A 14,065-nucleotide genomic window follows, 5' to 3' on the forward strand; every position below is an offset into this window, starting at 1 on the left:
TGAGTTAGGTTTTCTGCCATTTTTTGGCACTTAAAATGAATCAAAACTAATCACTGGACAAAAATGGGATCCTTCTGTGTATTGTGATTCTTTCTCAGGTAACAGCATATTGTGGGTAACATTTCAAAGCAATCAGTACAGATTGATCTGGAATATTCTGAAATGGCCCTTTTGACATTTGATGTCATAAAGACTGAGCTAAAAGCACAAACTTACTCCCGCTCCTGCCAGCCCTAATTCTTATTCACTTTGTACTCTACTGTTTCATTTTTTACTTGCAAATTACAAGTGAAAATGTATATTTCAGAACTGGGTGAGCATTTAGAGAACAAGAGAAACGTAGGGTCTGGAATCGGGCTATTTGTAGTGGACTCCCACATGCAGGCCCTGTGTTGGCTACTGGGAGGCACAACAGACCCCCACAGTTCCTGCCCTCCAAGAAATTTGTGTGAGCATAAAGCACAGCAGTACAAGGTGTGATGAGGAAAGGGAAGACTCTACACGGTGCTGGGGGCGGGAGTGGGTCCACCCACCAAGATGACCACTGAAGTCTTCATGGGGGAAGCAGCTTTATCCCACTTGGCAACCTTGTACACATGCTGGCAAGACTCCCGTTCCCCATTCCTGTTCCCTACAGCTGCTGTGCCAACTTGGCTCTGCTTTCCCTCCAGCCCAACCTCCACCCTCTCAGGAGACACCCTCATTTTCAGCTTCATTGAGAAAATAGAGATAATCAGACATAAGTGCTCTCAGTTTTCCTCTTTCTCAACATGTATCCCACACCCATCTTTTGCTCCTGGTCTCATGTTTCTGGCAAGCTGTTAGCCCCTTACAGCTTTTGCCCCCTCCCCCTGCTCCTCACTGGAAAGGCACTGACTTGAAGTGTGCACAGGTTAGCTTGGTGTTGTGATACAGGTGGTTCTGATCTGCAGGACCTCAGGCAAGTTCTCATTCCTGACTCTTGGGGCTCTCACCTATGCAAAGGGCTGATGCCTGCCTTAAGGTTGTTTTAGTGATTAAAAGATATAAATATGCAAAAGCATGTGGCACAGTCCTTTAATAGAATAGGCCCTGTGAGGACACCCTCTCCGATGGTTGTCCCCCTCCTGGTGTTCACACTGTGGTAGGATCCCCTCCAGGTAAATGTAGGCAGAAACTGTCATTTGCCTCTAGCCTACAGGCTGGGCTGTGACTTCTGTGATTATGTCATGATATATAAAACTATCTCAATAGCTGATTTCTTTAGAGATTGTCCTTGCTGGCTTGATGAAGTAAGTGGTCAAGATGGGGAAGTTGGTGTGACAAGGTACTGTGAGAAACTCTATGAGCTGAGGGTGGCTTCAGATCAACAACTGATGACCTCCCCCCACCAAATCTATTAATTCTATCCTACAACTACAGGAACTAAGGGTTGCAGCATTCATGGGAGTGAGGAAGTGAGTCCTTCCCCAGTGGAGCCTCCAGATGAGAAGTCAGCCCTGGCTAATGCCTTGATTCCAGCCTGTGAGACCTTAAGTAACGGACACAGGTAAACGGTTACAAGACACTTGATCCATAAAAAACATGAGATAAGAAAAGTGTGCTGCCATATGCCACTAAGTGTGTGGTCATTTGTGACACGATAATGAAGATAGTACTCAAGAATGCCATATTCCCTGTGATTCTAGAAGAAACAGTCTTTAGCCTTTCTCCCTCCGGCCTCGACCTGTTTAATGTCCTTTCCTCTGTTACCAACCTCTTGAAGGTAGAGGAGGTCCCAGGGCAAATAAGTCCTCCCTGTACTGCTCTGTGGCAGTTCTACTTGGGTTATTGTCTAGTCTCAAGGGTGGGCTTTGCCAGGTGGTGGCTGTGTGTCCTACCACACTCTTCTCTGGCTAAAGGGTGCCCATGCTATTGGGCCCCAGCCCTCATATCACCTTCTCTGTGTGAGTATGTGTGTGTGGGTGGCCAAGTCAGAGTTTTGATGATAGTTTATAGTGCCCCAGCTGAAAACTAACTCCATTAACACCCCCTTATGAAAAAAGATGACAGGAGTCTGTGAGATGGTTGGTGTTTAATAATTGTAATGTAGGGCCTCTCCGGTGGCGCAGCGGTTGAGTGCTGGGTTGCGAAGCTGCCCGCAGCCTCTGCAGCACCGGTTCGAGACCCGGCTGCTCCCCGGCCATCAGAGGAGGGTCCCACATGGTGCGCAGACCTCTCCTGCTGCCCGCTGCTCCCCTCAGCAGTGTGCTTTGGTCCTTCTGCCTGCTCTGCTCCCTGCTCTGGCTCTGGTGAATTCTCTCACCCTCCCGCGCTTCTGACTGTACCCAGTGCTTGTATAAATAAAAAATAAATAAATCTTTAAAAAAATAATAATTGTAATGTAATAATAGCAAAGGAGGAGCCTGGACTTATGATAATGGGCGAGAGGAAAAGCAGGTGGAAAATCTGGAGTGGCACCCGCATTCCAGACCTACTCAGCCTGGCTCAGGTGCCCCTGCCTGGGTAAGTGGAGGGTGCATCTTTGCTCCCATCACCCTCTTGTTGACTGATCACTCTACTCTGAATCTTTCCTCCTAGACCCTTTCTCTGTACTCATTTATTTATTTATTCAACAAATATGTAACTCTTATGCCTGCATGCAAAGCATCAGTTGTTTGGAGACAAACAGGACCAGTTTCTGTCCCTTTAAGGTTAGCTCCAGGACAGGGTGAACTCATCAGAGTGAAGTCATAAAGCCATTTGCACTCTTTCCTCTTGTCATGCATCTCTAATCACATGCCCACAAGCAGCACCTGCCTGACAGGTGTGCTGGAGAATACATGAACTGCTCTGGCACTAAGAATACAGCAAGGCCTCTGACCTCTTACATTAGTGTGGGGGAGATGCCAACAGATCAGTCAACAGATAAAAAACACACAACATCATATTTTGATAGTGTCAAGTGCTCCAAAGAAAATAAACCCGAGTAATGAGATAAGTAATGACAAGTGGGGTGGAGGGTATAGTCAATGGTAGCCAGGGGAGATGGCATTTGAGTTTAGATTTAAAGGTCAAGAAGGATCCTGGCATGCCATATCTGAAAGAAGAGTTCCTGAAGCAGCAGGACAGGAGGTGCAAAGGTCCTGAGGCAAGAGTGAGCATGGCCTATTAGAGGTACAGAAGGGATGCCAGGGTGACTGGTGGTGTAAGTGGGTGAGATAAGATTGGGGAAGAGCAGGCCTTGGCAAGTTTATTTTGAGTAATCTAAGTGTAATAGGGAAAGCACAAGGGGACCCAGCTGCTTCCATATTAACATCAGTTACTGGTTGGTCACTGAAGAGTCTTCGGAGACCACCGAGTACTGACAAGGGGATGCCAGCTCCTCCACATTCTGCCAGAAAAAGAGGGAAAGCTAGCCAATACCAAACCCACGACAGTTTTCCCTTTTGATGGAGATAACCAGAGAAATTAAATATGGAAAGTGAAACTCCTCTGATTCATATTCCCAGGGATGAAGGAAAGTTGAGCTTGGGTGACAGAATGTTCCAGGGCATAGTTCTTCCTAGGTCTTCTATTTCCACGTGAACAGCTTCCATTAGATCAGGGGTTTCAACTTTGGGTCTGCATTAGAATAACCTCAGAGTTTATTAAAACACAGATTGTTGAACCCCAGCCCTAGAGGCTGATTCCTTTTTGGGGTGTGCATTTCTGAGTTCCCCAGGTGATACTCAGGCTGCTGGTCCCAGGAACACAGAGGAGTCCTTTTTCCTCTTGCAGCCCTAACATTCACACCACAAGGGAGCTGTGTAGGGGAACAGCTGCCCTGCTCTTCCTCTTCGCTCCCCAACTTGGCTGCAGAGTGTGGCCGGGTCTGCTCCCCAATCAGTTCACTAGTAGTAAAGGTGCCAGACTAGTCCCACCTGCCCTCCTCCTGCTTCTGCCAATTGATTCTGAACTGGATGGGAGGCCATATATTTATTTATTGGGTTTCCCTCAAATCCCAACAGAGAAGTTGATCCCAGTTGTAAAACAATTGATTGGTATGTGGGTCACACAACAGCATTGAGATTTTCTTGTTGGCTGCAGCCTCCACTAAAGCATAAGTTGTTTGGGGATAAATAGGACCGTAAGGTTAGGGATCAGCTCCACAACAGGGCAAACTCATCAGGGTGAAGTCACAAGGACACTGGACTCTCTTGTTTTGTCATTCACCTATAATCACAGTCCATAAATGACACCTGCCCTTCAGGTGTGTGGGAGATACCGGAACTGTCTGGGGCATCATTGCAAATGAAGCCTGATGTGTAAGAAGTGTCTTATGAGAGGACTGCCCCGATCTCTACAGGATGGTTCAGAGAAGTGAGGACAACAAAAAAGAGCTGAAGCAGGATAAAGCTTGGCAAGAGACCTAAAGGGAGCCACGCACCCCTCCAGGCTGACCTTGCCTTCTGGGTTGGCTTAGCAGTGACATGGTGAGCATTGCCTGGTGGCCATCTCCTTGGACTAGTTCCCTTGGGACAGCTCTCCCTGCCCATCACTTTCTTTCCTACCATCTCTTCTCTGATTGGCTGAATCCTGTATGAGGACCCTGCCCCTTCAGCAGTGAATTGTTTTATGGGTTGCCCATCACCTATGGGACAATCAGGCTGTTGCTGCCTTGCCATTGCCATGTCCCCAGATACAGTTCTGCAGTGGTCCCTGAGGAGAGATACCTCCCATATTCACACGTGCAGTTCCTTCCTGTGAGGATGGGCTGGACTTAGTGTCTTACTTCCTGTGAATAGAATAGGGCAAAAGTGATAGCAGGTCACTGCTCCAGAAGTGATTAGACTACAAAAGACACTCTCTCTTGCTTGCTTAAAGCAAACTGATGTGTTAAAACTCTTATCCTGTGGAGAGGCTCAATGTACAAGGAGCAGAGGCCCTCAGTCAAACATCCTATAAGAAACTGAATCCCGACAACAACCATAGCACGCCTAGAAGTGGATCATCTCCATCCCCAAGGACACCTCTACTATAGCTTGCAACAGTCTGGTAAGCTGCCCCTGATTCCTGATCCACAGGAATGAAAATAATAGATGCCGTTTCATACCATTAAGGCTTGGGGTAATTTGGTACACACTGAAATAGATAATGAACACAGATTTGGGTATCAAGAGAGGGACAGTGTCATGAAAACTATTAAAAAAAAGTGTGAGATAATTTTAGAATCAGGCAGTAGGCAGAAGCCGGGTATATTTTGAGGAGCTTGTTAGAGCAATCTGGACTCTGAGGATGCTGCCAGGGCAGGCCATGAAGGAAGTGAGGAACCTGTTCCTGGAACCCGGAGGAAGGAGATCCTCATGAGGCAGCAGCATCCCCAGCTTGGCGACACCCATGCGTAGTGGTATGGGAGAACAGGACACGTGCCTTATCAACGTAGTGATTGAGGTATGGACACGTGCCAGCAACGTGTTAAAATGCCTGCTGGGTTTGGGTTCTTTCTTGCTGCTTAGATGAGAAGAGAGAGAAATTGAGGAAAAGATTGTTAAGCAAAAAGGAGACAGGAATTGATAGTTTTGAAAAGTCTCAGCCTCCCAAGACAGCAAAAGATGCTAAAATTAAGATATGGCTTTTGAGCACTATCAAGGAGGATGGCCTGGCGATGAAACTGAGGATGTAACTGTACAGCCTTCAGTTAAGACCTTGGGAAGATGAAAGGATCATAGTATTATTCAGTCACATAAAGGCCCTTTAAAAAGATTAGGGTGGGCCTCACAGATCCTCTAGATCAAAGCATAGGGCTTCTGGGAAGCATAAGAGCATTGTCCCTTGGCCATCTTAGCAGAAGCCCAAAGTAGAAAAGGGTTTAGTTCAAAGAAATTTGTGAGTGTGGCTTTCGTGTGATAGAGTGAATCTCAATGAGATTTATAGAAAACCCACAAAGTTTATGAGAAAACTGTTAGCAGAAGCGACACAGTCAGCTTGCAATGAAAGAGAACAGCCCCAAGTAAAAGAGGTCAGGGGGCTCCAGAAATTCTCAGCAGGAAGCAGGTTGAGGAAACTTCACATCTGTGCAGCTTCCCACGAAGCAAGGCGTAACTTGGAGGGAGGAAGCCAGCTCAGAAGGTGGAGCCAGGAGTCATGGAGAATTATTCCCAGATTTTGAAACTAATCAAGACGCTTCCAATATTTTCCTGGACTTCAGAATGGTTAGGGGCCAGGGATTTCTTTAGGTCTCACAGTTGAACCCTTATTGAGCAGGACTGTCTATTGTTGTTACCGCTCATGCCTAGCCCCCTGCTACACGTTTGGGAGCATGCTGCAGGTAACGCGTCTCTTTAGTCTTGCCTTTCTACAGATGCTGAGTAACCAGAGATCCAGCACCTGCACTTACAGACTATACCTAAGAGCCATGCTCACACCAAAACCTGCTTTAGATGAGGAGATTCTAGGCTTGGAACTGACACTCCCATGGGAGGGCGACTTAGAGACACTAGGGAAGGGGAACTGAATTTTACATGAGGAAAGAGCTCAGTGAATCTCTGGGGGAGAGGGCGGGTGTGTAGCTTGAGAAATGATGAAATGATCTAAGTGGTCTCTGTGTCATGGCATCATGCCCTTGTACACCCCCTCCTTATGTGTGGGCTGGATGTGGTGATTTGCTTCTAAAGAATAAAATGCAGCAGAAGCAAAGGCTGCCACTTCTGAGGCTAGGTTATAAAAGCTCGGACTCCTGTGGTACTAGCTCTTCTGCTTGCTCTGAGGAAGTGAGCAGCCATGTTGAAAGCTGCCCCATGGCAGAGGAGGGAGGGCAGTGTCTTGTCAAAGGCACTGAGGAGCTCAAGTCTTCAAACAACCAGGTAAATACACTTGGAGAAAATTCTTTCCCCCGTTGAGCTCTGAGGTGACTGCAGTGCTGGTGGACACCTCGATTGAGGCATCCTGTGAGAAAACCTGAGCAGAGAACTGTTGAAGCCACACCCAGATTCCTAACACACAGAAAGTATAAGTTTTTTCAAGACATACGCTTTAGGGCAATTTGTTACATAGCAATAGATGTTTAACATACCCACCCTAAGATCCTGCTACACAGTATTTCCCCGAGAAACATTTACTCTCTCCACAGGGTCTTTGTATATGCTGCGTCAGACTGGGACCATCCTTCATACTTTTTAGGTCTGCTAAACTTCCACCTGTCCTCCGGGATACCAGACCAGATGTCTCTTCCTCCAGGGAGCCCTCTTTGATTGCCTTCCTCTGTGCTCCCATAACACATCACCATCCCACTGCATATCACATTTGTAAAGGATGGTAACGATCTTGTAAAGGAAGGTAAGGATCTTGCTTTATTCATCCCGGGGCCCTTAAGATCTCACACAATGTTTGACAGGCAATAAAATAATATTAATCAGTGCTTATTGGATGCCTATGCCATACTGGCATACTGGCAAACAGCACATGCCTGGTGCTGTTTGAGACATGCAATTCTCTTAACCCCAATGAAGCAGGAACTTTAAACACCCCCATTTTGCACATAAGGAACAGTACCCTAGGTTAGGTACTCAGCGCATGTCTATTGGAAAAGAAATGGCAGGCTCATGGAAGGTCCACCTGTCCTGCTCCTGACAGGAATCCCCCCTTCTCTCAGAACACTGTAGACAGCAGAGTTGAAGATGACCCTGGACACATACTCTGTACTTGACCGGTTGCATAATTTGACATTTCCAGAGAAATACCTGGATCTCTCCCTTGGTGCCTCCAAGGAAGGGCTTGGCTAGCATCCAGAGAACTTATCGGGCACCAGAAGCCACACCTCCAACTCTCTGCTCACAGCTGTGCCTCTGGCCCGCAGGCAGAATAAGTATTTTCCTCCCCTCACACCCTGTCATTATAAACCACGGAATTTCCTCGATATTCATGTTGCAATGAACAGATGCAGCTCTGTATTTTTAATGCATTATCTGCAATTAGCAGCAATGGGCTTGGAGAACTCTGCGGCCTGGGGGCAGCCCCTTGTGGATGCAGCTGCGAATACAATTGTGCTAGAGAATCGAGCCAGGCTTCTCTGGCCCGTGCAGCCCTGGCAAGTGGGTGAGGGAACTTCCACTTGCAAAGTGTGTTCTCTCCCAGGGCTGTCGGAGCCTATTGCCACTCACTACTGACCTGGTCCCCTTCTATCCTCTCTGCTGTCTAAACATGGGGGAGGATGTCCTCCAGGGGAGGCCCCAGAGGGCAGACAGCAGACCTGAGAGTCGCAGGCAATGAACCTGTGGACTTGGGGGCCGTGGTGTGGAGTAGAGTCTGTGACATACAAAGGGGCGGCCACAGTGCCTGAGGAAAACATGAGAGTGTCTGCGTGGACTTGCAAGAAGGGGACTGGTTAGTAGAGTTCATGGGTGCTCACCATCTCTGTCCAAAGGAGAAGGGCCTCTGTTGGAATAAATATGCTAATAACTGATGTATCGGGCATTTACTATGTCCCAGGTCCCATTTCTAAGTGCTGGGCAGCCATCGCCACATTTAAATCCAGAAGGCAGTGTCAGCCCTTTGCAATACCAGTCAAAACCTACCATAAATTCATTTGAGCTGAACAATTTGGGATCACTGACTGGTGGCAAGGAGGGAGAATTCATGCCTAGGGCACCATGGGGAGTCTCAGGAAGATGATGCTGGAAAGAGCTTACTGTAGGATTTGGCCTTGTGTGAGGTAATCTGGGGAAGGTTTCAAGGAGGCAGAGCTTTGCTCTGGACTAGATATTGTCTGGAAGTAAGTGAAATTCTATGATCGGGCATTTAATAAATTATATTAGAGGGTGTGAGGAATGCAGCATGACCAGTTGTCATTGGTTAAGCAGCAGCAGTCACTCACATTCATCAGGATGGAGGTCGGGAGGGGAATGCATGGTCATTTTGTATTTTGGTAATTCTCTTGTTTTTGTCTGGTCTCAGAAGTGACTACGAAGAGGTCTTGTTTGTGTCTCACTCCATCACAGTCACACAGTGGCCTTGTCTGGTGTTGATGTTGATGTTCAAGAGCACATCAAGGTCTTGGCATGGGCGTGGGCTTCCGGCCCACAGAGCCCACAGCTCACTTTCTCAGCAGGCCTAGGAGTGTGCCAGCTTACAGAAATAAGGAAACTGAGGCTCAGATAATTGTCAGAAGTAGGAAGTGGTGCTGTGATTCTAGGATCACTGAAACTTGGTTGAGTGTCAAGGAACTGGGCTGAGGGAGCTGGAAGGGAGTGGGGATTATTACCGGAAATCAGGCTGACCATGAAGGGGACAGACCAAAGATGGTGAAATAGAAAGAACACAGCATTTGGAGTCTGATATAACCACTGTCCTTGCTACATACTATGTGGCCCTGGGCAATTTATTAGACATCAGACATTCAATTTCCTCTTTTGCATAACGGGACTACAGAAATCTATTTTCCAGGGTAATTATGAGAATAGATGAGAAAGACATAGTGTAAAGCACCTACACAATGCCTAGAAACAACAGGTGCCATGCTGTGTACTCACTACATGCCAGGCACTGTTCCAAGCTTCTCACGTGTATTGACTCCTGTAATACAGCAACCTTATGAGGCAGCAATGGTATAGTAACCTCTGTTTTGCAGGTGAGAAGATGGAGGCACAGAAAGGTTAAGCAACTTATCTGAAGTCACACAGCAATCAAGTAGCAAAACACAGGCATTCTGGCTCTAGCATCTCACTCTGTAATCTTCATGGTAGCTGTTGGATCACTGTGCTTCCCTTCCCATGTTGCAAGGGCTTCAAGATGCTAGTCACATTTTGATGGTGATTTAATTCCTGGTAACTCACCAGGTCTCAGATTTTTGCTTGTGGAAGGATCTAAGCTGCTTGCTTGGCTCTGGTTTGGAGAACACTCATTTCCCCTTAGAAGGTCAAAACATTCTTGGCATGACAGATAATATAGATTCAGGCTGCCATGGTCGATAGATCAAATAAAACATAGAATGCCTTATCGGGATTTCTGTGCCTCTCAGTAAGCATGGAAGTCAGAGAAAAGCAATGGGAAATGACTCAAAAGTAAAGGGGGTGGAAGGGGGTGGAGGAATGACCTAATGCTCTTGGCAAGACTGATGTGTGAGTAGAAGGCAAATGGCAAATGGCTGCCTGAGAGGAAATGGGACAGGCTTGGCCATTCTTCTTGGGTCCTGCAACAGCAGGAAGCTGTTCAGAGTGGTCACAGAACCATGGTCCAGGGCTGACTCAGCGCTGCCTAGTCCTAACTCCTCTTGAGTGGGTTAATAGCTTGGTCATCAGTTCTGGGAAGTTGGGAGGCAAGGGCTCGTGGGCCACTGACCCCCCCTCCAGGCCTGTTCCACCCTCCTGGGGGAAGACGAAGTCCTGAAACCCACATCCACTCTCTCTCTGCTGTTGCTACAACTCCAGATCATCACATCAACCTTTCAGAGCCTCATCTGCTCTTAATTATATCTCTAAATCCCAAGGCATTACAACTCTGAGAATTTGGGAAATTCAGCTGCTTAGAGGATTCATAATAATCACAGTAATCCGTGGTATTTACAGAGTTTCCTTCTGCAGACTGTGAAAGCCAGATAGACAATAGTGTAGCCACGAGGACACCCTGAAATTGCTCTTGAGTTCTCTTCACAGAGAGCTAGGCCCTTACTCTGTCTTACTTTGTTTAGTTCAAGGAGGTAGATGAAAAGAGTATTTTTCTCCATTACCTCCTGAGAGAGACCAAATAGAAGATGGGAAGGTTAAACCAATGTGGCAGATGTGCCTTGGGCTGCTTGTCCTCTTAGCACCGTCCTCCCAGCCACCACTGGAGCAGGGACTCCCATGACAATGCTTGCCCCAGTTGAGTCCAGCCCCCTCTTTGTCTCACCTGATTGGACAAGGATTTGAAACAGCTAATGAGCTGACCAATCATATACCCCTTTGATAATTAGAATCTAGAGATGTAGAAACTGGGAGCCAGTCAATTGGGTCCCTAGAGCTGGACTGTCAGGCAGATCCAGGGATTGGAGTTTATGTTTGGGACCTTGTGGACTGATTAACAAGCAGAGAGAAGGGGAATACACTATGCAGCACTTGAGAGAATTGCTCTCCAGAACTTTCTGTCCTATGTATGGGTTCATTAAGCCCTTTGGACTCCTAAACCAGAACTCTCCCTTGGGGCCATGACTGTATGAAGGTGGGTCATTGGAAATTATCTGAATCTCCTGTTTTGTTTCCTCCAGGACAACATGCCTGCTCTTTCAGTGTCGGTGGACGATGAGGCCAGGGCCCATGGACTCCACGCACACACGGTGGGACCAGCCACACCCACTTCTAATGGGGACAGACCAGCAGGCACTACGGGTGAGTGGGAGACCAGCAAGTGGTCCATTGCAGAGATTCCTGCTGACCTTTATTAGAAGCCAACACGGGCTTCCCCAGAGTGGCTGGGTTTTGGGGCAGGGCTGACCATGACCTCCCCAGCTTGAAGGAGAAGGAAAAGGACTGAGAAAAGTCCCTGTAAAGGAGCCATTGTTCTGTCATAGCACAGCCATCTGCTCCCCTCATTGATCTGACAGCAGCGGCTGGGACGGAAGGCAGCAGACACAGAGGTGTGAGGAGCACAATTCCACAAACAGCCCTCATTGATCCGTTTACCTGCCTGATGGCTGGCCAGGCACTCTGGGTTTAAAGGACACCCATTGAAGGTCAGAGCTAGAAGGGCACCTCAGGGAAGCCCCAGGATAGCCCAGGATTGTCACGAATTGGAAAAGCCAGCCCCAAAGATACTACTGAGATGTGACCTTTCTAATTTCAATCAAGGGAGTTCAAATAGCTCCCACTGTTTATTGGGCAGTTTTGGGGGGAGGATGAGGGTACTTTTGTGTTCTGTGGCCTTATATTCCCCACAGGGAGGAAAGCAAGGAGAATATTTATTTGAATTCTGCAAGACTGAATCATAAGCTCTTGGACTAAAAGAAAAAGCACATTCTTACCACTGAGGTAGCACTGTGTTGTCATTAATTCAGAAGCCCCTTTCAGAAGCTCCACAGGACACAAACCAGAACAATCACAGATTCTCTCAGCTGCAGGTTCTAAATGGAGTATATGAGAAAGGGGTTTCTGTAATGCCAGCATATGCCCAGCCTTTGCTTAGCCACATAGTCAGGCTCAACCTGCTCTGGCCCAATGCCGGTGAACAAGCAGCAGACAATCCATCACGACCCCTTCTCTAGTCAAGTAGAAATAGCCTGCAGCCCCCTCACCCTCATCTATTTTGCCATGTGTGCAGGGATATTAATCCCTGAGCCCCTTCTGCCTTTGTAGTTAACCCTACTCCATTTACCTGACTGCTCCAGTCCCTGCTCCCCTCTCCTGCTCCCTAGTTGGGATAGGGGGAAACCTGGTGAAACTATTTTCAGAAGGCTGGTATTTGGCCCCATTCTCTTGATGGGATGGGATTAATTCTCCTCACTTTCATCAACCAGCAAGTATCCCTGACCTAAAATTCACAAGCACCTGGGTCATGTGTCAATTCCTTAGAATAGGCCCTGTTAAAAACATCAGCCAGATGAGGGTAGAATCTGCTTTTCCTCGATTGTTGATATGGACATTTAGTTTTCAGATCCTTCTTTTACCACCATCACCCTAACTATGAACATGATTTTGCTTTAGACAAAAAGAACTGGCCCTGAATTCTGTCCATAGTATTGACTAACTGTGTGAACTTGCCAAGTTAATGAACTCTATTATTCTTCTCTATTCTCTCCTCACCTCTGTAAAGGGCACGTTAAAACCTACCCCACATGACTGATGCAGATAAATGAGAGAAAAAATGACATCACAGATATAAAGAACTTAGCACAGTGTGCTGCGCCTGATACTAACAAGTAACATTCATTGAGAGCTTACAATATGTTAAATTTGGTACAAAATGCTTTGCAAACATTACCTTAGTTAATTTGCCCAGTAATCTTGTGAATGCCTATTATCCCAAATTTTTAAATGAGAAATATGAGGCTTGAAAGATTAAGTACATTGTGCAAAGTCAACAGCTGGTCAGTGGTTGAACAAGTACTGTTTATGATATCATGGGGACCAAGGATTGTGATTTACTTCATTTAATGTCTTAGTACGATGTCTAGTTCAGAGTGGCTGCACAAAAACTGTGTGTTGAATTAAAGCATGCTTCTGAGTCAAAGCTCTGAATTGAGAGCTCAGCTCTTTCAATTTCTCTCTCTCTCTCTCTCTCTCTCTCGCTCTCGCTCTCGCTCTCTCATAGGGACTAAGTTGTTTATCTGTATTTCATTTCTGCCAGTATTTGTGTTCTTATCCCTAGTATAGTTATTGCTGAATGTTTTAATATATTCAAACCTTCTACCCAAATTGATACTCTTTAATCAGAGAGTACTCACCAATTCAGCACTTTGGACAGAGCTGGAATTTTTGAGCAAATATGTAGTCAGCACTGGATTTGCATTTAAAAACTGTTTACATTAAATGTGTGACCCACATATGAAAAGATACTGTGCTCCCACTTCGAACTCAATGGTTCTATTTTTCTCTTCCTTATCATAGTCTATGAGATGAGAAAAGATTGCCATAAAGATTTTATGAGTCCAACAGAAACATTACTCAAACAGGATTTATTTCAAAGGCATCATTGTGAAAGTGTAGCATGTTGCTTAAAGGGGAAGCAAAGCTTATATTGGTGGGATTTTTATACCAGAATGAAATCTAAATGTTGTAGAAGATGCCCTTAATACCCACCCAATGAGCAACTTCTTCAATTTGGTTCACATCGGCCGACAATTTAGAAAGTATTTTCAGTATCTCTGGGCCCATATTTGAAACCTGAAATATGAGGCAACAAGCATATGGTCTTTTTTCCCATTTTCACTAAGACAAGGAGAAAGGTAATTATTGGGTTGGTACTTACAGACCTTCCTATTCCGGGACAAAGAGGTATCATGATGCCTAGCATGTTTCAGGTACTTGTTAATATTCCAAGGAAAATAAGGCCCATTTTTTGCCCTCAAGGACCTACCATCTGGTAGAGGAGAGACACACCCCCTCATATAGCACAGCATGCAGTGAGACAGGGATAGGATAGGAATGGTACAAGGGCT

At 46.4% G+C, this 14,065-nt stretch overlaps 1 protein-coding gene and 1 long non-coding RNA gene across 11 annotated transcripts in view; one reads left to right on the forward strand and one right to left on the reverse strand.

Annotated features, from left to right (window-relative positions):
- CSMD2 (CUB and Sushi multiple domains 2) overlaps positions 1-14,065 on the reverse strand; it is a 512,752-nt gene that overhangs the window by 268,501 nt on the left and 230,186 nt on the right. The window lies entirely within an intron of this gene.
- LOC119235644 (uncharacterized) overlaps positions 1-14,065 on the forward strand; it is a 28,443-nt gene that overhangs the window by 456 nt on the left and 13,922 nt on the right. For 3 of the 10 annotated variants that reach the window (XR_005122874.1, XR_008550183.1, XR_008550182.1), the window contains exons 1-5: positions 2,739-3,135; positions 4,186-4,433; positions 4,825-4,995; positions 7,070-7,275; positions 11,180-11,300. This is a non-coding gene — a long non-coding RNA (uncharacterized LOC119235644). Of the gene's footprint in view, positions 1-1,217; positions 1,307-1,401; positions 1,529-2,445; positions 2,485-2,738; positions 3,136-4,185; positions 4,434-4,824; positions 4,996-7,069; positions 7,276-11,179; positions 11,301-11,848; positions 12,209-14,065 lie in introns of those variants that run through there. The other 7 variants (XR_008550179.1, XR_005122878.2, XR_008550181.1 and 4 more) reach the window with 7 other exon arrangements.

Source organism: Talpa occidentalis, unplaced genomic scaffold (assembly GCF_014898055.3).
Source record: "Talpa occidentalis isolate TD23 unplaced genomic scaffold, MPIMG_talOcc4v2.1 talOcc4.9, whole genome shotgun sequence".
Taxonomy (NCBI): domain Eukaryota; kingdom Metazoa; phylum Chordata; class Mammalia; order Eulipotyphla; family Talpidae; genus Talpa; species Talpa occidentalis.